Source organism: Neomonachus schauinslandi, chromosome 9 (genome assembly GCF_002201575.2).
Source record: "Neomonachus schauinslandi chromosome 9, ASM220157v2, whole genome shotgun sequence".
Lineage (NCBI taxonomy): Eukaryota > Metazoa > Chordata > Mammalia > Carnivora > Phocidae > Neomonachus > Neomonachus schauinslandi.
The window spans coordinates 3,399,929-3,420,581 of record NC_058411.1 but is presented as its reverse complement, the minus strand read 5'-3'; the positions used below and the strand labels follow the sequence as shown (position 1 = coordinate 3,420,581).

Below are 20,653 nucleotides of genomic sequence, written 5' to 3'. Positions count from 1 at the left end.
GCGGTACGTTTCTGCTCCAGGTGGAGCTCCGTAGCATCTCAGAATCACCCCAGAAATCCCGGCTCGCGGGGTTTACGGTGGGAGGCCAGAAAGGGATGCGATGTGGATCCATCAAAACGCCGAGAGTACCGTGAATGTGGGTTTATCTGTTTCTGCTTGAAGTTTTCAACGCCAAATACAGATCAAGAAAACAAGGAGTATCTGAATTTGGGGGTAGGGGTGTCGCCTCGCAGTGTTGTATCTCTAAATAACGTGAGGCAGAATTTCTTGGTGATACTGATTAAAATTATCAGAAGTTCTAGTTAAATTGTGTAAATCCGTTTTAAAACTGCATTTTGGTTTATCTGATGTTTAGCAGTCTAAAAATTGAGAAGCCTAATTGATTTGCTTGATGTTTCCCAGGAATCACCAAAAGCAGGGAAAAGTGGAAAAAGTTCAAAAGAAGGACAAGACATAATAGAATCAGAGGTAACTGCTCTCATATATTCCCTTTCCATTTTTTTTTTCATGAACACCTTTTAACTAAGGGCAGAAAAACAGCGTGGTGAAAACCAGGCTCTTCTAGAATGTTTCCCTGCATGATATTTTCTCCGAGTCTCCTTCACAACCTGAAATTTTAGTTCTTTAGGTTTTTATTATTTCAGTCTGGGAAAATACAGATGTGTTTATGGAAGTTGTGTCTGTGCAGCTGGTAATTTTAAGTTCATAACCCCCCCCCCCCCAATCTCAAATCTAGCCACCCTCCTGCAGAGACTGGTTTCACCACAGTTGTTCATGCTCCTTCTAGCTTTCAGATCCTTCCTTCCTTGGCAAGCCAGCGGCCAGGTCAGGTCCCTCCCTCTCAGTGGCTCCTCCTTCTATCACCTCTGCTTGCCTGGTGCCATCTTTGCTGCTTGGGTCTCACACTAACTCCTTTGCTGATGTCTGATTCCCACAGCTTCTTTCCCCAGGGGTGTTGGTACCTCTCAGTTTAGCTAGTTTGGGTATTTTTATACAATCTTCTATCATCGTTCACTTGTTTTTTCTCTGCGTTGGCCAGTTCTGACGACTTTTGCTTCTCAACTTTGGGCTCTTGAAGAACAGCCGGAAGGCTCCGTGAGGACGGGGTCTACCTGGTGGGGTTGATCGCGTTCCTTGGCACAGTTGTGCTTTGAGAATGTTTGCAGTTGCCAGCACTTTGCCTTTTCTTCCTTGTGAGTAGTTGAACTAGAGCCCCGCAGGCTAGGGATTCAGGAGCTGTCTGGACCCAGGCTGAGCTAATAGTAGGCCCTTTTGGATCATTGGTCGCCGAGAAGCAACTTGATTGCAGTGTCACGTTCTCCAGAGCTGGATCATCCAGGTCCCCAGTCTTATCAAAGATGACATTAATTTCCAAGTGTCAGACCCCTTCCTGTAAGTCAAATTAGAATGAGTTCAGTGTTGTCTGGGGAAACATAGTTAACTGGTGATTATAAGCAGTAGCCTTTTTTTTTTTTTTTTTAAGCCCTGGGGGGGGATATCTTTTCCTTATCATTTGGTGCATTCTAAGCCTCCCTCCTCTTCAGCAGGTGGTTTGTTCCAGCAGATATGTTGCCCTCCCCAAAGCAAAAAGCAGATATCCAAAAGGTTCCTTAAATATCAGTAGTTGGGGATTATTGGTACCAGTCTTCCTCTGCCCTGTCTTTATAGCAGATAATCACGTTTTACTGTGGTATTCTTGCTTTTGACTTGCTTCCTTCTGTGTCACTTTCTTGACTAAATTGATTTAAATGAAATTTAGTCACTCTGCAAGGGTGTATGCGTTTTCTTTCCTTTTGTTTACTGATGTTTCATTAAAACTGCTAAGGCTTCCAGTGCTCCCCCAAACCTTTCTTGCTCACGCACCTGTCTTCACTTACCATTACTGTGACAAAGAATATCCGTGTGTATGGTTCATTTATTCCCGTTTTAGCAGAAAGAACCTGACTATGAGGATGGATAATGTTCAGTTTGAACCTGCAATGTCTATCAGTTAACTTAGACATAACAAACCGCTAGTACATAAAATGTGTTTTTAAGGTGGTTTGGGTTCCTAGACTGTCAGTTGCTTGAGACTCTTGAGGTGTGGCCTGCAGTGCCTGAGTGTGATGCCCCACTTGTCTTTTTGTATTTTTTCTAGTGCTACTGTCTAAGAGCTGGAGCTACAGAGCTTGAAATTACCACCGAAAAATACTGAAATGGTGGGCCCTTCACTACTTCCTCATAAGGATACCAGAGGCAACATGGCATATTAAGCATGACAGTTGGCAGATCACTGTGTAAATTATTTTGCAGGAGTACAGACTGAGGCACTTGAGTTCATCTGAACTTTGGGTTGAGCCTCACTTTGTTCACTGTCAGTTCCCTCCTCAGTCTTCATCTTGCTTCTTCACCTCTGGTTCCACCCAGTTAACCAAATATGGTTGACCCGCCCAGGTGCATGAAACCCTCATTGTGCACTCTTTTCCTCTCCTGTCACTGTTCCTCTGAACTTGAATATTTGTAACCTGAACCGTTCAAATAGGACTGCTATGCCCGTGCTGCCTTTCAGACCCGTTCAATGTCCTGTCACCTTCACAGCCGGCTCTTGCTGGGGTCAGCCTGTGAACTCGCCTGTGTTGGGGCAGTTACCCCCATCTGGGACTTCCCAGCCTGAGGGGCATGCAGAACAGGTGTCCGTCCGGGGCAGAGTGGCCAGGCTTGGGAAATCATCTCAACAGAGAACACGTAAAAAGAACTTGGCCCGTGGTTGGTTGACTTTACACACCACTTCAAGACTGGAAAATGTCCTTATACTAAAATCCTGGCTGGCTATAAACCAGCCTCATGGAAAACAAAGGAACAGTGGCTTATACTGCAGAACAGTTTTTGGTTAAAACAAAGGAATATTTGATGGCACGGGGTTTTTGGTAAAGAAGATGAGGTCCTGCAGTAAAGGATAGAGCAGTAGAAAGGAAAGTATTTTAACCTGGGGAGTAGATAGTAAAAATGACTGACTCCTGAGTGCCCTAAGTGACGTCACCTAACTTCCATGGCCCTGTTTCCTCACCTCTAAAAACATGGGGAGTTTCAGATTTGACCATTTTTAACTCTGTGTGATAGATTAGGCATGACCTCTCTTGAAAGAAGTTTTCCCTGCGAGATGTATGGCAGAATATATCTTCCAATGTAACCAAATACCATTAAAGGTCATAACTGCTGCTGTACACATTTTTCTAGAAATTTCTGCTCCTTGAATGATGTGTATTGGTATTTTTTTGTTTGTTTTATTCTCTTTCAAATAGGATGTTTACATTTGACTTATCCACACGTGTCCTGGAAACAAAAGTTTCTGCCCAGTACTTACGGGTTTATTTCGTGGCACACTTTTAAGGAGCGAGGCCGCAGGTGGGCTCCTGGGTACTCGGGAGACTGACAGAGGGAACTCCACTCTGAGCAACTGTCCTCAGTGTCACCTTCAAAGCTGTGCAGACATAACTAGGCCATAATATTTAGAATCTTCATCAATCGCTCAGATTGCTAAAGTCCATTTTGGAAGATGAGACCATGCCATGGTGTTTTTTTATAGTAGCTGTTTTAATTTGTATATTGTGTCCAAAGTTATGTTTTTAAAAGTGTTAATGCTCTCTGTAAAGTGATTTGTTTTAAGCACATTAAAGGTTGTTTTGAGCGCTGTTCTCTGGTCACGTATGTTACATATCCTGCTTCAGCTTAGTTTTGTTTGAAATCTCTACGGCAACTCTGACATAATATCTGTTGCTGAAAAGAAAGCTGAATGGTTCTCTCCAACTTGTTAGTTTATTTTGGACACCTTCTGCCCTTAGTCATAACATTTTTCTCTCTATAATCTGTCCCTTTACATCCCCTCCAGCCCGCCTTGGTGTTGCAGAGACAGGGAGCCAGGCTTGCTGAGGTCCCACAGGTGTAGCTGGTGGAGTCATGTTTGAGAAATTAAACCTGAAATTTCAAAAATATTAGTTCATTTAAAAATAACCCGTTACATGGTAACAGAAATAACATTTTTGTGAAAAGTATATTTTTGAGAAAATTCGACATTCTAGTCACTCGGCTCTGTAGCAGGAATTTTAACCTGAGTGTTGGAGGACACTGGAAGTGGTTTGTTGGTAGGTGTGTTTCCCAGGGAGGCGGCTGTGATCATCACCTCCTGAGATGAGAGTCCCCAGCTCCCCTCCCCCAAAACACCAAAGCCACTGTCTTGCAGGCTGAATTCTGAACTCGAGCTACCACTGGGGGCCTCCCCTGCCACTCCCACTTTTTTTGCACACAACCCTAAACTGGACTCCAGTGAAACTCAGGACCCAGAGGACCCGTACTTTAAATTTTTTTTTTGAAATCCCTAAGTGACTATTACATAGGGGTGAATTCTCTGCTTTTGATCACCATGTCTTGGCCCCACTTTCCCAGCCACTCAGCATCGTCTTTGCTTAGCGCCCTGGTGTTCAGGAAGGACGGAGGCTCTGCAGAGGGGATAATCAGCTGTGAGTTGGAGGGCATGTGAGTTAGGAGCAGGTTCTGTGAGCTTCCCGTCCCTTCCCAGCGCTCGATCCTCCTCCATGTGACCGTGTGACTAGCTGGGCACTTAGCAGACCCTGAGTGCCTCCCAAGTGAGACCCACTGCCCTGAGCCGGCACCCCACCTTCAACGCTGTTGACGGGTGGACCAGATGCTTCCCCACGGTGCTGCCCTGTAGTCTGTGCACCTGGCCCTCCCCACTAGATGCCAGTGGCTCCACACCCCCTCCAGTTCTGACAACCAAAAATGTCTGCAGACATTGCCAAACGTCTCCTGCAGGGCAAAATGGCCTCCGGTGAGACCACTGCTCTAGAAAGACTCCCACAAAGTATGTATGTCTGCTTGCAAATCATGCCTACCACCCGTTCTCCTTTAGCAGTGTTCAGACCAAAGGAGCATCAGCACCCCTTTATGCTCTTAAAAATTAGGATCCCAAAGAGCTTTTATTTAGGTCAGTTGTAGCTGATAACTTTTCTTACTAGAAATTAAAACTGAAATTTTTTAAAATATTAATTCATTTAATAGTACCACTACCCAATACATGTTAACGTAAGTAGCATGTTTTTATGAGAAATAACTAGTCACAAAAATTCACTGAGAAATATGGCATTGCACCATGTTTTTGCAAATTTCTTTAATGTCTGGCTTAATAGAAGCTAGCTGGCTCCTGGAGTCTGCTCCTGCATTCAGTCTGTTGATGGCTTATGCCTTGTAGCCTGTGAAAAATTGACCTAATGATGGTCACAAAGGCAAATCATGGCTTTGTGTTCTCATAAAAGCACGGACCCCAGAAAGTGTCTACAGGACCCCCTAGGGGTCCCCAGACCTTGCTTTGAGGAATACCCGCCCCATGCTCTTCACTGTCCCATCTTAGTCCCTTCGTCGTCTTAGCTCCAATGCAGGTTCATTCTGAAATTTAAGGGAAGCTTTTCTCACTATCTTGGCCCCTATTTTTTTCCATCTTTTAAATTTGAATAGCAGTTATTGGCTCCAGCAGTTACTTATCATTTATACTGCTTTGGACGACTTTTATTTACCTCTTTTCGCCTCCCTAACTAGATTAAGTACTCGAGGACAGCAATTTAACTTGATTTTTCTTTGCCCTTGCCATGTACGTGAGGACCTGGAGGCCAGAAGTGTTTGTTGGTGGATTTTAAAAGTGCTCAGGAAGGACAGCTTCAAATCAATTAGCTTGCTGGGTTTTCTGATATGGTAAATTAGAAGGGGGAAAAAAATCTCTCTTATTTCTTTATCTTTTGATCCTCTAAGGAAATTTTGATGCAGAGTTTTCTCTCAGTATAATCTGTTCTAAATAAATAGCAGTGGACTAAAACAGAAGATTATGGTACTTGGGTCTTTTTCTAATGTCCTGTGAAAGTTCTAAGAAGAGGGTTTTTGGTTTTGGTTTTGCTTTGCACCGGAGGTCAGTGGTAAGATGTACCACCATAGAATCTCATTTTAATTAAAGCAGTTCAAAATAGGATTTCCCTTTAAAAATAAGGTTTCCAATATGATATTTTGTGCTTTTTAATTTTTGTTTTGCGTTTATTTTGGGAATTTTTCTCAGTAGAACATACATATACAGTTGACCCTTGGACAGCATGGGGATTAGGGGTGTCAATCCCTCCCCCACAGCAAAAAATCTGTTGTGTAACTATTGACTCCCCCAGAACTTAACTACTAATAGCCCTCTATTGATGGGTAGCCTTACCGATAACATTAACAGCCGATTAACGCATACTTGGTATGGTAGTTACTGTATACTGTATTCTTACAATAAAGGAAGCCAGAGAAAAGAAAATGCTAAGAAAATCATAGCAGAAAATACATTTAAGTATAGTGTATATTGAAAAAAATTCATAGAAGTGGGCCCACGCAATTCAAACCTGTGTTAAGGGTGAACTGTATATTTTATAAAAATATTTTATAAATTTTATATACATATTAGAAAGTTTTGTTTTGATCGTCTTGTTCTGTACCAGCACTGGGGGAGATAAAAAGAATATTGTCCTCACCTGTTAAGAAATTAAGTGTTGACCATTTCTGTTATTCACGAAGTGTCCCACCTGTTGCTCATGGGCATTCAGTAGACTTGGGAGTAACTTGGCCCCCCATCCATCACACCCTGCAGCTGCTGAAGACATGGGACAAGGTGGAGCATGTTTTTTGTAGAGACCCCAACCAGTGGAAATAGATGCTTTAAAGCACCTAAGCGGACACAGGATCACCATTAAATTACGGAGCCCCAGAAAGCGTGTTGGAGCTAAGGTGTGTGTTGCAGATGGGAGTAGTCACCACTCTTGTCCCTCTTCAGGAAAAGCTCCGTTACATGATACATAATTCTAGAAAGAGTTCAGTGAATTACATGAAATAATTTATCAAGTGTTCCCGTTCATGGAAGAAGCACAGAGTTCCCCTGTTAGAGCAGTTGCGGAGTGAGTGCAGGCCTCTAGCCCTGCGTGTCAGGGTGGGGAGCTTTCCACCTGCATCTGCCGCGTGAGTCAGCCTGCCACCAACATGAATCACGGTGATATTTCCCCAAGTCACAGGGAAGATTCATGTGAAAGATTTCAACTATAAAAAGTCCCCAGCGTTTCCTTAAAACATCGGGTGCCCACCAAGGTCAGGGCTCGACGGTGTCTGGTTTGACACAATGTTGTAGGTAATGATCTTGCACCTTCCCGTCGGTGTGTCATGTTCAGCGAAGACTTCCCCGGGGCCCTGCTTCTGGTGAGGTTTGGGAAGGACGACTGCAGGAAAGCCCTGCTGTCCAGATCCAAATCCAAGCCATGCTGTCATCTTTGTTTTCTCCACCTGGGGGAGTGAGAGGACAAGGCCAGAATCCAATGGGGGGGGGGGGGGGGTAATTAGTTTGAGGACCCTGGATTTCCTTCATTTTAAATATTTGATTAAGATGAAATTTAGCATGGCTCTAAAGGGGTGGTAGCTCTGACCGCGTGCTGTTCTTGCCCAGTGGGAACACCAGAATGCCTGGAGGAGGCTAGCCGTTAGCCACATGTGGCTCTTGAAATGGATGAAAATCAAATTAAATCTAGAAATTCAGCTCAGTCATACGAGCCACATTTTGAGTGCGTGGGAGCTGAACGTGGCTGGTAGCTACTGGACAGCAGCTAGAGAACACGTCATTTGCAGGAAGCTCAGATGGAGTGGCCTAAGACCCTGGCAGGATCTTCCAAAATGACTCCAATTCGAGTGTAACTGATTTTAAGTCCGTCAGCTATCACTCTTAATACGAAATGCCAAATTTAGAAGGAAGTGGATGCAATGAGGGGAAGGGGGCAGTGGAAGAGAAGGGCATTGAGGGGCGAGGAGGAGGCGGCCCCGCTCACCACAGGCCCGGGACTGCCCGAGTCGTACAGAGCTGCAGCTGATACGCGGATGAGGCCACGCGGTCTCCCAAGGGACTGGGCCTGGGGACACCCAGGGACACAACATCCCTCCCACCTTCCTTTTTCGACGTTTTACCTTTATTTGTTTTGGCAGTCGAAACACACAGGGTTAAAAACTAAAACAGTACCAAAATCGCTACTCTCTCATTTCACCTAATGCACACTCTGGGAGCAGAGCTGGCTCCGTGGTCCAGAGCTTACGGGAAGAAGTATTGCATGGCCGAGGCCGGGCCCTGTCCGTCACGGGGGTGACCTTCCTCTCTCCCCAAGTCATTTTCCTCTCCATAGGCCATGCTCGTCCCTCCAGGTGACTCCTTCACAGTCACCCTGCAGGCGCACTCTGAGACCCTCGTGGGTGCTGGGGGGTGGCGCGGGACGCGCGGCAGGGTCTGTTTGCTTTCAGCAAGCGCCGGGGCCGCTGGTGGGTGTAGGGGGCCCTGGTGGCGTCTGGTTTCTCACCCTGCAGAGCAGCGGCCCTGGGGCTGCCTGCATCAGGAGCGCCCTCCGGTCACTGTGGTATCAAAGCTGCCCACACGCTTCTAGAGGCTGCTTCCAGTGGTCCGGGTGGTCTCGCCAAGGAGAGGGTCATAAAGGTGACATGCAGATGTGAAGCAGGAGCCCATGGTGCCAAGATCTGGGGGAGGAGGGCATTCCAGCCAGAGGAAGTAGCCGGGGCAGAGGCCCAAAGGTGGCCGTGAGCTGGTGTGTCCACTGGAAGGAAAGCCAGTCTGGTTGATGACACATAAGGGTGGCCGGAGCAGACGGGATAAAGTCAGAGACGGGCACAGGCAAGAAAGGTCCAGTAGGGTCTTGTCAGCAGCCCTTGGCAGGATTTGGGGTTTTTACTCTTAGGGTGATGGGAAGCCACTGAGGTGGTTTGAGCAGGGAGGGGGGATGGTCTGACAAGTATTTAAAAAGATCTCGGCCGCTGCTGTGTAGGGAGTAGAGGGGCAAGAAATGAAACCAGGGGACCCCAGGTTCCGCATACCCAGAGCTGAGGCCCCAGCAGAGCGGGCCATGGGCGCTGGACGCAGGTGGGCTCGTCGGCTAGCTGCTCGCTTTCCGGGCCTGAGCTGAGAGCTAGCTCTGGTGGCTTCCAGCCCTGAAAGGCCAGAGTGTGGACAGCTTTGCTCTGAGGGGCCAGCTCCAGCATGGCGGCCTTGGTGTTTCCTAGACAGCTTGGTTTCTTTGCAGACCACCTTTCTCGCCCTCATAAACACTCGAGGCTGACTGTCACCAACCTCAGGGTTGTCCTGGAACCACCTGTTGAAGAGAGTCTTCTCCCGTTGAGTGGTCTTGGCTCGTAATTCTGTTCCATTGATCCCTGTGGCTGTCTTTACGCCAGTACCGTACTTTCCAGGTGAATGTTCTTTTAAAAGCTCTTACAAGGCGTGCAGGTACGGCTCCTCAAGCTCTGTGTCTTGTGGTCTCTGGCACATAGTGGTGGTAGTTCATCATACAATTGCAGAAGGGGAGAATTTTAGAAGATGTCGTAGAACTGTTTGGATGTGGGACACAAGGGAGGTGGTGTCTGAAGTCCGGGGACCAAGCAACGTCCCAAGTCTGGCTCCACGGCTCCCTGCACGATCCCAGGAGGTCACCCTGCACTCCGGGGAAGGGCCTTGCGGCGTCCCGGTGTAAGAGCTGCTCCAGGCGCCTGCCCTGCTTCGGGCTCAGGCCAGTGGCTGGCGCGAGTGGGTTGGGGGGTCCCAGGGACTGTCAGGGGACGCAGCAGGAGTTCTGTGTGGGCAGTGTCCCCTCTGGGCGCTGACCGCTACAGGTCCAGTTGGTTGCTCGTCCTTGGCCCTGAGGAGAAAGATGTGTTCAGAGCGTCTCTGTTTCTTCAGGCCCCTGCCTTGCTCTGCTCTTCAGGCCATCCTCACCTCCTCGGGCCTCGCCTCCCTTCAGAGTGCTTCTTGCAGGTGACCTCGTCTGTCTGCGCACACGGGGGAGGCCATCAGACTGACAGCCGTCCTGTCCTGTCCATCCTCTGTTCTATTGTCTGCACGTGGGGACCCAGATCCCGCTCCTCGCTCAGTTGTCCCTCAGCCGGGCCTCCCCTCGGTGGCCTCCCCCATCAGCTCGCAGCGCGGTCAAGCCCCTCGCCTTCCAGACAGTCCGAGGTCCCTGCTGTGGCGGCTGCTGCTTGCCCTGACGCTCTTCCTCCCGGCCACCTTCCCAAAGCCTCCCCTCCTTGGCCTCAGCCCAGCGGCCTCTCCCTGCTGCCCCCCTGCCCTCAGCAGCCCCCACCAGCCCCAAGATGCCAAGACCGAGTCCACAGACTTCAGCTTTGAGTGCCACTTGATGGGGTTGATCTCTTCCTTCTTGCAAGGCTTTCTTCCCTCAGCCTCGTCCTTCTCTCAGTCCCCCGCTTCCTCCGCCCCTTGCACTCTGCGCTCCTCCACTGGGCGGTCTCACTCATTCGGTGACTTCAGTGACCGTGTAGACGGGTAACTTCCAAGTTCACGTCCGGCTTGCACAAGGTGTCTGAGGGCCAGCCACACAGCCGCTCTGCCAGCCTCTGGGCAGGCAGAGAAGGCAGCTGAGGGCAGCCAGATGGTGGCCGGGACACCGAGGACAGCACTCCAGCCCTTGTCCGCAGAAGGGAGCGAGGAGGGGCGTCACTGTCTTTTGCTCGGACCCAGGGTGCTCACGACCTGGCTTCTCGGCCGCTTTCGCCTTCCCGTCACTGTGACTGGTGCCGCCAGCTACCCATCTGCAGGTTCCCCGTGCCCAGGCCGGCACTCCACGTCACCCGTGCACCTGCTGGCCACTGGGTCTGGTGCAGCCACCACTGTGTGCAGTCTGGACCACTAGCCGAGTCTGCCGCCTCCCCTCCCGTCCGCAGTCCACACTGCGGCCCGAGGCACCTTTCGAACAGGAAGATGGATTCGCACCCTCACCCTGCTCAGAGCCCCCTGCATGGCTTCCGGGGGGCTGTCAGGTGAAGGTCAGACTCTGACCTGGGCTGGTGGGCTCTGCAGGCACCTGCGGCCCCCAGGCTCCCCGGTGCCTGCCTGCCTGTCTGAGGCGAGGGTTGGTCGCACTGAGCCGCCACTCTCGGTGGCCCTGCCTGAATGCTGTTCCCCCAGCACACCCACATATGCCCTCAGAGGGGCCTCCCTGACCTGGCCGGTGCGGGGCAGTTCCCCGCTCTCGCAAAACAGGCCAGAGTGGCATCCAAGCCCTCCTGGAGCTGACATCCCATCGGGGGAAAGACAAGATGGCCAGCTCGTAGCAGAGCCCGGCTGGGCGGGCACCAGCCCACGGAGCTGAGCGTGCTGTACGGAGACCTCAGGGAGCCGCACTCGGGGTTGGCAACGGGGCAGTGGGCCAAGGCACGGGGCCGGCTGCATCAGGAGCTGGTGACCCGAGCATGGCGCTCTGTAGACCACTGTTAAGCCAATGGGCTCAGAGCCCTGGGAAGTGACTACAGTGACTTAGCCTGGATGATGGGACCAGGTCTTCTTTCTAGAAGGTCACTCTGCCTGCCCCGAGGACAGTGCTCCAGGGGAGGGAGGCCAGCAGGGCCCACGCAGAAGGGCCGGTGGCTCCAAATCAGCAGGTCTTAGGGATAACTTTTTGCTCTGTCAGACATTCGAAGCCTCATATCAGCGTGTGTGCTGCATGGGCTGTGGATATGCATGGAGTTAATTCTGTTTTGTGAGTTAGCCACATCACCCAGGGCTGGTGTTCCAAGCTTTGTTGCAGGAGCTGGCCAGTGCCCTGTTGTCCTCAGGGTCAGTGTGTGGGGGGCTGGTGGAAAGGTGGAAAGGACCTGTCAACTTTACTAGATACGTGTATATAAATTAACATTTTAAAACAAGTACTTGGCCTAGGAGGCGACGTTTGTGCCTGGGGAGTGAAAACTAGGGTTCTGGGGAATTCTGGGGAACAGGAGAGGTATGGGCAACATTTTTAAGGAAGAAAACCCAGCTTTCACAATCAGGTGGAAAGAATGACAGGTGTGAAGGACAACATCCATAAAAGCCCTTTCGAGGAAGAAGCTGCTGACTGGGGGAGAGAGGGGAGCCCAGGCCCCTGCTCCCGGTTCAGGGTCCCGTCTGCATGCAGGCATCCTGCATCTTGGAAAAAACTCTTCCCAAGTATTCCTAAGCACCTTATTTCAAAATAAAGCTGCTCTGATTTCTTAGTAAAAATTCCGCTCGAGGAGGAGAGCAAATGGTTGGGGGCTTATGTTGGCGTGTCTTCTCTCCTAGCTCAGTGTGATTGGAAGAGGCTTGGTGGGCTTGTGTTTCTAGGATGAGCTTGGTAGGCTTTTCAAAAGCACACATGTGCACATACGAACTCCATTCCTTTGGGCAGACTGGAGGTGTGGGAGGAGTGAACGTTTGCACAAAGAATCTCGTGGATGCTTAGTTGACACTCACTGGGGGTCATGCCCACCTGAGCTCCCTGGGCACCCTCGCCCCTATGGGCCTGCCCAGGTGCCTGCTGCGTGTGCCCTCGATGCCCACCCACCTCTGCTTGGGTGTTTGCACAGCTCCTTCTCCCCTCAAGAGTCAGCCACGTGCCCTCGGACAACCCAGGTGATGCAGTGCAGTGCGGAGTTGAGCACTAAACCTGGAGCCTGGAGATGGACGCGGCGTGGGGGTGGCCTAGAAAGAAGAGCATTTCCTGAGGCTCGAGGGGCGAGCACTTTTCTGTCACTCCTGCTGATCACCGAGGGCTGAGTGGTGTATAGGCAAAGAAGCCATGAGCTGTCTGCTCGTGAGATCCCTGCAGCTGTTGTGCAAATGACCACAAACTTACTATCTTACAGTCCCCGAGGTCAGAAGTCTGAAATGGGGCTGAAATCAGGATGTCCGCATGGCTAGTTCTTTCTGGAAGCCCTGGAGGAGAATTCGTTTCCGGGCCTCTTCCAGCTTCTAGAGGCCTCCTGTGCTTCTTGGCTGGTGGCCCCTTCCTCTGCCTTCCGAGCCAGCAGCTGGCTTCTTGCAGTCTCTCTGAGGACCTCACCTCCGCTTTGTCATCTTCTTCTGTGTTGCCTCGTCTTTTCTTGTTGAGACCTGTGTGATTACACGGGGCCCACCCTGACAGTCGTCACCGTTCCAAAGTCCCTTTGGCCAAGTAAGGAAGCATATTCACAGGTTCCAGGGATTCGGACGTGAATGTCTTTGAAGGGTCATTGTCATCAGCCTGTATGTACATCAGCCTATGTGAGAAATGTTTAGAAGTAAAAAGTTGGAAGGAGATGTGAGAAATGAGGTATATCTGTGAATCCCTGGAAATCCAGCATTACTGGAGGTGGGATGTCGCTCAGACTCCAGCCACTTTAAGGAATGGTGTTTACAGCGGAGTGGAGGGGACTGTCCCTGCGCAAGACTCATATATAGTTTCCAGATGCTAACTGTGCTGCAAAATACAACCATTTGAGGTACGCATGTGTTTCTTTCTGTTTTTATTTTGGAAACAGATTTCCAGCAGGAAAAACAGCCTAGCTGCCACCCCGTCAACAGTGTCTAGCAAAATAAAAGTGCCAATCCCTCAGCCCATAGTGAAGAAAGAGAAGCGGCAAAATTCTTCCAGGTTTAATGCCAGCAATAACAGAGAACTTCAAAAACTACCGTCTTTAAAAGGTAATTTCTATTACTTGTCTTTTAAAAGAGTGTGCCCGTTTAGGGAGAAGGAGTCATGTTTGGCTAGTTTGCCGGCTTGTTCTGCCTCTGCTGTGTTTATGTTTCTGTTTGGGTCTCTTTATTGAGGTTTGTTTAATTCTGGGGTGGTTTTTTTTGGGTTTTTGTTTTGTTTTGTTTTGTTTTGTTGTTGTTGTTAAATGCCACTCACTGATTTACTCAACTGATATTTCGAATTCCAGAGCTGTTTGAGATAAAAACGTAATCGCAAATGTGTTGTAGGTATAACACACTAGAAAAGCCAGAAGAGAGACTTTCAGTCTCTTCGTGTGCATCCTATCCAGGCTAGCTGGTTGTTTCCTTCAAGTAATTCTCCTCTTGCCTTTGTCACCTGAGCTCTGGCGATTCAGAAAGGAGCCAGGTTTTCAAACTACAGTAGAGCCTCTTCGCTTTCATGGTATTGGATAAGTGAGAACTATAACCATAGTCCTTTGTGGACTTTCTCCTTATGACTCATTTGGTGCTTACACTGCCCAGGGGTTTCCTATTTGAGATTAGACAGGGAAGGGTGCCCTTCACTTTGAATTTCCCCCAAAATGGCATGGTCGCCTCTTTCCATCTGAAGGTGTTCAATCCCTAAAAGTACTCCCCTAGGAGATGTTGAGGTTGAGGTACATAAAATCAAGGAACGTAGGGTAAGGACCCCAAAGTCAAACATGAGCCTCTGAAAACCTGTATATTACTAAAATATAAGACTGGCGTAATAAATGAAACATCAGACGTCCTTCGTATCTCCAGTCCGTAACAGTGGGTCTTCTGCAAGATGTATGAACCCAGAGCAGGAGGTGCATCATCTTTACAGGTGTGTTCCAGTGCCTTCCACGCTGCAGGGCAGATAGCAAGGGCTCAGTGCAGACCTTCCAGGCAGGGGGAGGGATGAAAGGAAGGACAGAGGAAGGAGGGTTGGAGAGAAGGAGCAATTTAGGGATTCACAGGTACACTTCCTGCCCCTCACTTCCTCGGAACCCAGGCTCTCCCTGCAGCTCACAGAGCGTAAATCTGGCTTATCTTTGGTTTGGCTTCAGCCTCGTAGATAATACACATGCTAACTCATCTTGGGGAGGGATGAATAGAGGGAGCACAGGAGATTTTCAAGACAGTGAGCCTATTCTCTACAATACCAGGATAGTGAATACATGGAATTTTGCATTTGTCAAAACCTGTAGCGTATACAACAGGAAGAACAAACCCTCTTGGAAACTATGGTATTTAGTTAATAATGATGTGTCAGGATTGGCTATCGGTTGTAACAAATGCACCCACATGAATGCAAAATGTTAATAATGGGAAACAGGTGGCCGGTAACATGGAAACTCTGTTCTTCACATTCAATTTTTCTGTAAGCCTTAAAGTCCAGTAATAAAAAAAAAAAAAAAAAAAAAAAAAGCGGGGCTACTATTGCTATCTTCTGAGACCCTCCACTGTTGGATCTTTGAATTTTTCTTCCAGCCCTTAAAACTCCTCCACACCAGTATTATTGTTGTATTCTGTCGGTGATTTGGGTTTATCCACTTATTTATCACTTTATTCTTCATCCCTGCCTGCATCTCCCGGCTTTCCTCTTGGGATCACTTTCCTTCTGTTTGAATACGTCATGTAGAATTTTCTTTAATGAGAGTCTGGTGGTGGCAAATTCTTTGTTTATTTATCTAGAAAATATCTTTATTCCGCCCTCATTCTTGAAAGATGTTCCCTGAGGATTGAATTGCAGGTGGAATTATCTTCCTTCTGAACGGTGGAGGTAAGCATTTCATCGCCTTTGACTTCCATTAGGATTGAGAAACCAAAGTCAATCTCTGAAGGGATTGTGATTCTGGCCACTTTTCTGATTTTTGTCTGTAACATTGATTTTCAGCCGTTCCACTGCTGGGTGTCCAAACATGGATTTCTTTATTATTGGGCTTTTTGGGGATTCGTTGTGCATCCTTAGATTATTATACTTCCTCAAGACTGGAAGGTTCCCAGCCATTATGTCTTCTACATTCATCTCTCTTTTTTCTTTGGCTTTGAACAAACATGTATTGGACTTTTTCATTTACTGTCTTAAGCCTCACCTGTATTTTTCAAACTTTTTGTGACTTCCCATGCAATATTCTCGATGAAAGGGTCTCACATTATGTCTAATAGAGGACCAGTTTTATTTCCTTAATTTTTAACCGTTCATGGAAGGGATACCTTCATAAAACATAGTGAAAATAAATAACTGTACAAATGAAATATGAAATGCAGCCTTTTTGTGTTATTATAGCTAATAGACATAAAATTACCTTGCTGAATTGCTATCAGAATCTCTAAACACCATGCTTGACTTCTGTTATCTTGCTGAGAATCTTAAGGTCTGTCTCGTATGTGCTGAACTCCCTTTGTTGAGCTTTTAATCTCAGGGATCCTTTTTCATTTACAGAAGTTACATTTTTAATCTGCAAGATGACTTTTTCATATTTTCCTGTCCTCTGACAGATCACACCTGCCGTCTCTGTGGGTGCAGTAAACACAGCTGCTTTGCAGTCTGTGTCAGACGATGTTATCATCCTTGTCAGAGTCTGTTCGTGAAGTCTTCTTTCCTTGAGTACCTGACTATTTTCTAGTGTATGCTGGTCATTGTACTCAACTATTTAAAAGAAGTTAAAACTGTGCTCGCTTCAGCAGCACATATACTAAAAGAAGTTAAAACCTAAAACAGAAGTATCTTCTCCTATGGGGATTGATTTTTTTTTTTAAAGATTTTATTTATTTATTCATGAGAGACAGAGAGAGAGAGAGAGAGAAGCAGAGGGAGAAGCAGGCTCCCAAGGAGCAGGGAGCCCATTGCGGGACTCAATCCCAGGACCCTGGGATCACGACCTGAGCCGAAGGCAGACGCTTAACTGTCTGAGCCACCCAGGCGCCCATGGGGATTGATTTTTGCTGCTTCTGCCAGATACCTGGGTCACTAGCAGTCTGGGGGTGTTGTAAATCACAGCACAAGTTTATTACAACTTGTTAAATTAGGCCGGTTGTCCTATAAAATATCCCGCTTATTCCCTGTAGTTCTGGTAAATAGAAACTATTTTTGGATGGGATACATCAGACGTGATGCTGTATGACCCAGGAGATATTAGTTAGTGCGGGACATTCATTCGGTCTGGGTACTGTCATAAGCAATGCCAGACTCTGCAGTGTGTTAGGGTGATGATGGGTTGACCTCTCCATCGGACCGCGACACTTCCTCTGCAGGCATGCTGTCCAAAAGTACCGGTGGCGATCTGCAAGGTACATTGTGGCTTCCTGCTGGTCTGTTCCCCCCAGCGCTGTGCTGTCTCGTGCATACCACGCGACAACCCTTTCTTGAGTCAGCAGCCTCACTAGAGAGTTAACATTTAATCTGGTGTTCTTCCGACAGCAGAGCTGTTTCTTACCAACTGGAGATGTTTGGTTGTCTTGACCTGTAGCTCCTGCTGAAAGTCAGGATAGGCTTAATGCTCTGCCTTTTAGTTACACTTTCCCTCAAATGGTGAAAACTAAAGATTTTTTTTTTCTGGTTTTCTTTTTTTTTGAATATCATTATGGACTTAGGTATTCTGATTTGATTTCAGTGTGCTTCAGCCTACTAAAATCTTTATTCTTTCTGATGTACAGATATATAATTTTAACCACTGGATATTCTTTGGGCCAACTCCTGTGTATTTTTTGACATGGACACATTTGTTTTTGATTCCTTGATTTCTGACACAGCAAGATGCTCCCCCAGCCTCATTTTGTACCTTCTTTGCCCCAGACTTGGAACTGGCCACTTTCAAAACACCCTGATTCCTTTTAGTGGGGGTTGATTTTAGAGACCAAAATCTGGTCACTAGGGGTACTTGTTGCTATTGGACTGATGTTGCTTTTAGGTGCTGTCAATGGAGGAAGGTGGAACATGAGCATATATACGTATTAGTTATGCATTCATATTGACGTTTTCAGTTCAACCTTAACATGGTGTTTTCACGTGTTTCTTGAATCTTCAGTTTTCTCTCTTTTACACTGAAAATCTTGGTTTCGAACATCATTGACATAATTATTGCTACATCCTATTAAAATAATTCACAACAATAATACTGATATTATTACAAACAGTAGGACTTTGAATTGGCTCGTTTCATTGCAGAAAAAGTGGTTGTGTTTTTATCAGGATCCCATCACATTTTTTAAATGTCCAGGAAGAATTGGCATCTTTAGAATATTTGCATCCTCTGGCGTAGGAGTGTGCTATGCGAAGGCCACTTTCATTTCCTTTGGGGTGTTTTTAAAGTATCCATGATGTGGGTTTTGCACAATTCTTAAGTTTTATGCCTAGATACTCTATTATTGTTGCTATTGTGTCTTCTAGTTAATTATTTATATGAAGGCTGTTGATTTCTGTGTCTTGCCTTCACATCCTGCTTTCTTACTGAATTATGTTATTGTTCCCAGTAGTTTTCAGTTGATTCTTTTGGATGTCCCAGGTATCTAATTAGATCTGCACATAAAGATAACCTCACGTCTTTGTTCTGAAAATCCTAGTAGTGTCTTCCCCCGAATTGACTGAAAATTCCAGTAAGATATTACAGGTGGTGGTGCAGGTGAGCGTGTGTATCTTGTTCCTGACCTGGATTTTTTAAACAACCGTATTATTCCATTCTGTGGTGATCCTCGGTTTTCAGCCATTATAGATCATGCTGTAATGTAAATCTTTTGTCGTTGTTCACATCTTTGAACCTTTTCTTAAGCTGGTCTCAGAGAAAGGAAGTACTGGACTAAAGCCTGCGTGTTTTCAAAATCCCTTTATAGAGACCACCCAGACGCTGTCCGGGGAGGTGGCACTAGACACGCTCTGCCCCGAGCGGATGAGAAGCCTGGCCCATTGCACCTTTTCCATACTGGGGCCATTTAAAATCTGAGTCATCTGTTAAGTGGAAAGTAGCATTTCCTATTTTTATTCATTTAACAGTGAGGCTGAATGTAGTCTTCGGGCCCTTTTCACTCAAAGATTTCCCTGAATTAGTCCCTTCATTCACCATTTTTGGTCTGGAAGGTAGAAGTGTTCAGTGCTAAGTGAAGGGAGATGTTTTGGGTGATGTGCGGCATGCAGTTTGTCTCTTGGGGTTGTTCCTGTGGGAAAGAAGAGCCTGGGAGAAGTCAGGTCATAAAGGAGCAACTAGGACTTAACAGCAATTAGCTGGAGACCTTGGGACAGAAAGTTGGAGTTGCTAAGCACTTGGGCTTTTGTGAAAGAAGTTGTTACATTATTGTTGGGAGAATTTATGTGGCCCTGGTTTTGTGAAAATACAATACTTCAGCCTTTTTCAAAGCAATTCATTTTCTGATACCATTGAAAGTTTGGCCATACAAGTGGGTCATTTTTACTGCCTAAAAATGAACTGTGCATGTATTTAGAGGAGCTCTGCCTCTTGGCCGTTAGTTGCAGGATTAGAAGAGTGCAGCATGAGAAGTTGCCAGAACGCCTGCCCTAATTCTGGCGGGCCAAGAAACTGCTCTCCTCAGTCCTGTCTTCTGCCTCGGGCTTGGATTTCTGCATCTGCTCCTGGCTGCCCAGGGTAACAGAGGAAATGGCCCCAGGCTTGGTGAGGCCAGTGCCAGTTCACAGCGAGTACTTATTGACCGTCTGGGTTGTCCGGAGCATGGGGAGGTGGCCAGGACAGGGACAATGACCAGAGGTGGCCCCTGCGCTCCAGGAGCTAGCAGACCCCGATCCACCACGCTTTTCCACCTCAGGCTCCTCTTGGCTCCGTTCTGTCAGCAGCTGGGCAACAGAGGTGCCACCAGGGCCCCCGGGGTGCATGACCGAGAGCCAGTGCCGTGTCAGCCCGGCCCTTCTGGGACACTGTCCTGTCTGCTCTCCTGGGGCCACAGACATGGCTTTTACTACAAGGGACAGTCGGTCTCAGGCCTCTGCCAGCCGCCTCGGGGCAGAACCTGGGAGTCGGCCACCAGCTAGCTGTAGCCTCACATTTAATGTTTGGCTCAGGCCCTCCCAACACCTCCCCTTGATTTCTCACCGCACCTCACGTCCCGCTCATGCCCGCGCACACCCAGCGGTCCCATCCTCTGTCCAGCCCCTCGCGGCCCTAGATGCCCAGCTTTCCTCTGCGCTCTGCCTCATCTTTTTTTCTAATTGTGGTAGAATATACATTGCAAAGTATTTATCATTCGCACCCCGTATCAGCGTCCATTAAGTACGTTCACAGCACTGTGCGCCCATCACCACTGTCTGTTCATCGTCCCCAACTAAACCCTGCCCCTGGTGCACAGTGCCTCCCCTCGCCCTCCCCCTGCCCTGCAACTGCCTTCACCTTTCTGTCTCTGGGATTTCACCTCCTCCAGGAAGCGGAATCATCCGGAATGTGTCCTGCTGGCTCTGGCTTCTCTCTCTTAGCATCGTGTCCTCAAGGATCATCTGTGTTGTAGCCGGTGACAGGATTTCTTCCTTTTTAAGGCTGAATAATATTCCAGTGTGTGGCTAGACCACAGTGTGTGTGTCCATTCGTCCGTCGATGGACACTCGGGGTGCACAATGCACCGCACGCGTTACTCTTGCGGGAACCGTCACCGAGGGCAGAGCTGTTTGCTTGTCTGTTTTGGTGCCCAGTCCAGCATCTGCCAAGGATGCAGGAGACACACTTCGGGCCCTCTGCCTGCTCCTTCCACACTCCTTCAGTTTCCAGAGAACTGCCCTGGCGTCCCCTCTCGTGAGGAGCCAGTCCAGGCTCACCGCTCCGTCCACCTCAGGTTCTTCTGTGTTAGCAGGAGGTTTGTTCTCAGTAGCTGACGTGAGAGCACCTGGATATGTCACGTGTACGAGATACACCTTGTGTGGGCGCCCTGCCTCCCCGCAACCAGGGGGTGCTGTGAGCACTTGCTCTGCTTTCCAGCCCAGCTGGGGGGAGAACGACAGCAAGCCCTTGGGCTAAGTTTTCCTGGTCTACTCCACTTACCCCTGCTGGCCTTCCCTGGGGACCAGCCCAACCACGCTTTCTACTCGCCAGACCCGCTCAGATCAACGGGCAACAAGCGCCCGTCCCTTTGTCCTTGCTT

General features: G+C 48.1%; 1 protein-coding gene across 1 annotated transcript in view; it reads left to right on the top strand.

Annotated features, from left to right (window-relative positions):
- Nucleotides 1-413: 413 nt before the first annotated feature.
- The window catches only part of PPP2R5C (protein phosphatase 2 regulatory subunit B'gamma), a 120,453-nt gene continuing 100,213 nt past the window's right edge, over nucleotides 414-20,653 (top strand). The window contains exons 1-2 of the mRNA XM_044918217.1: nucleotides 414-468; nucleotides 13,378-13,540. The gene's annotated coding sequence lies outside the window, so the exon portion shown is untranslated. The remainder of the gene's footprint in view (nucleotides 469-13,377; nucleotides 13,541-20,653) is intronic.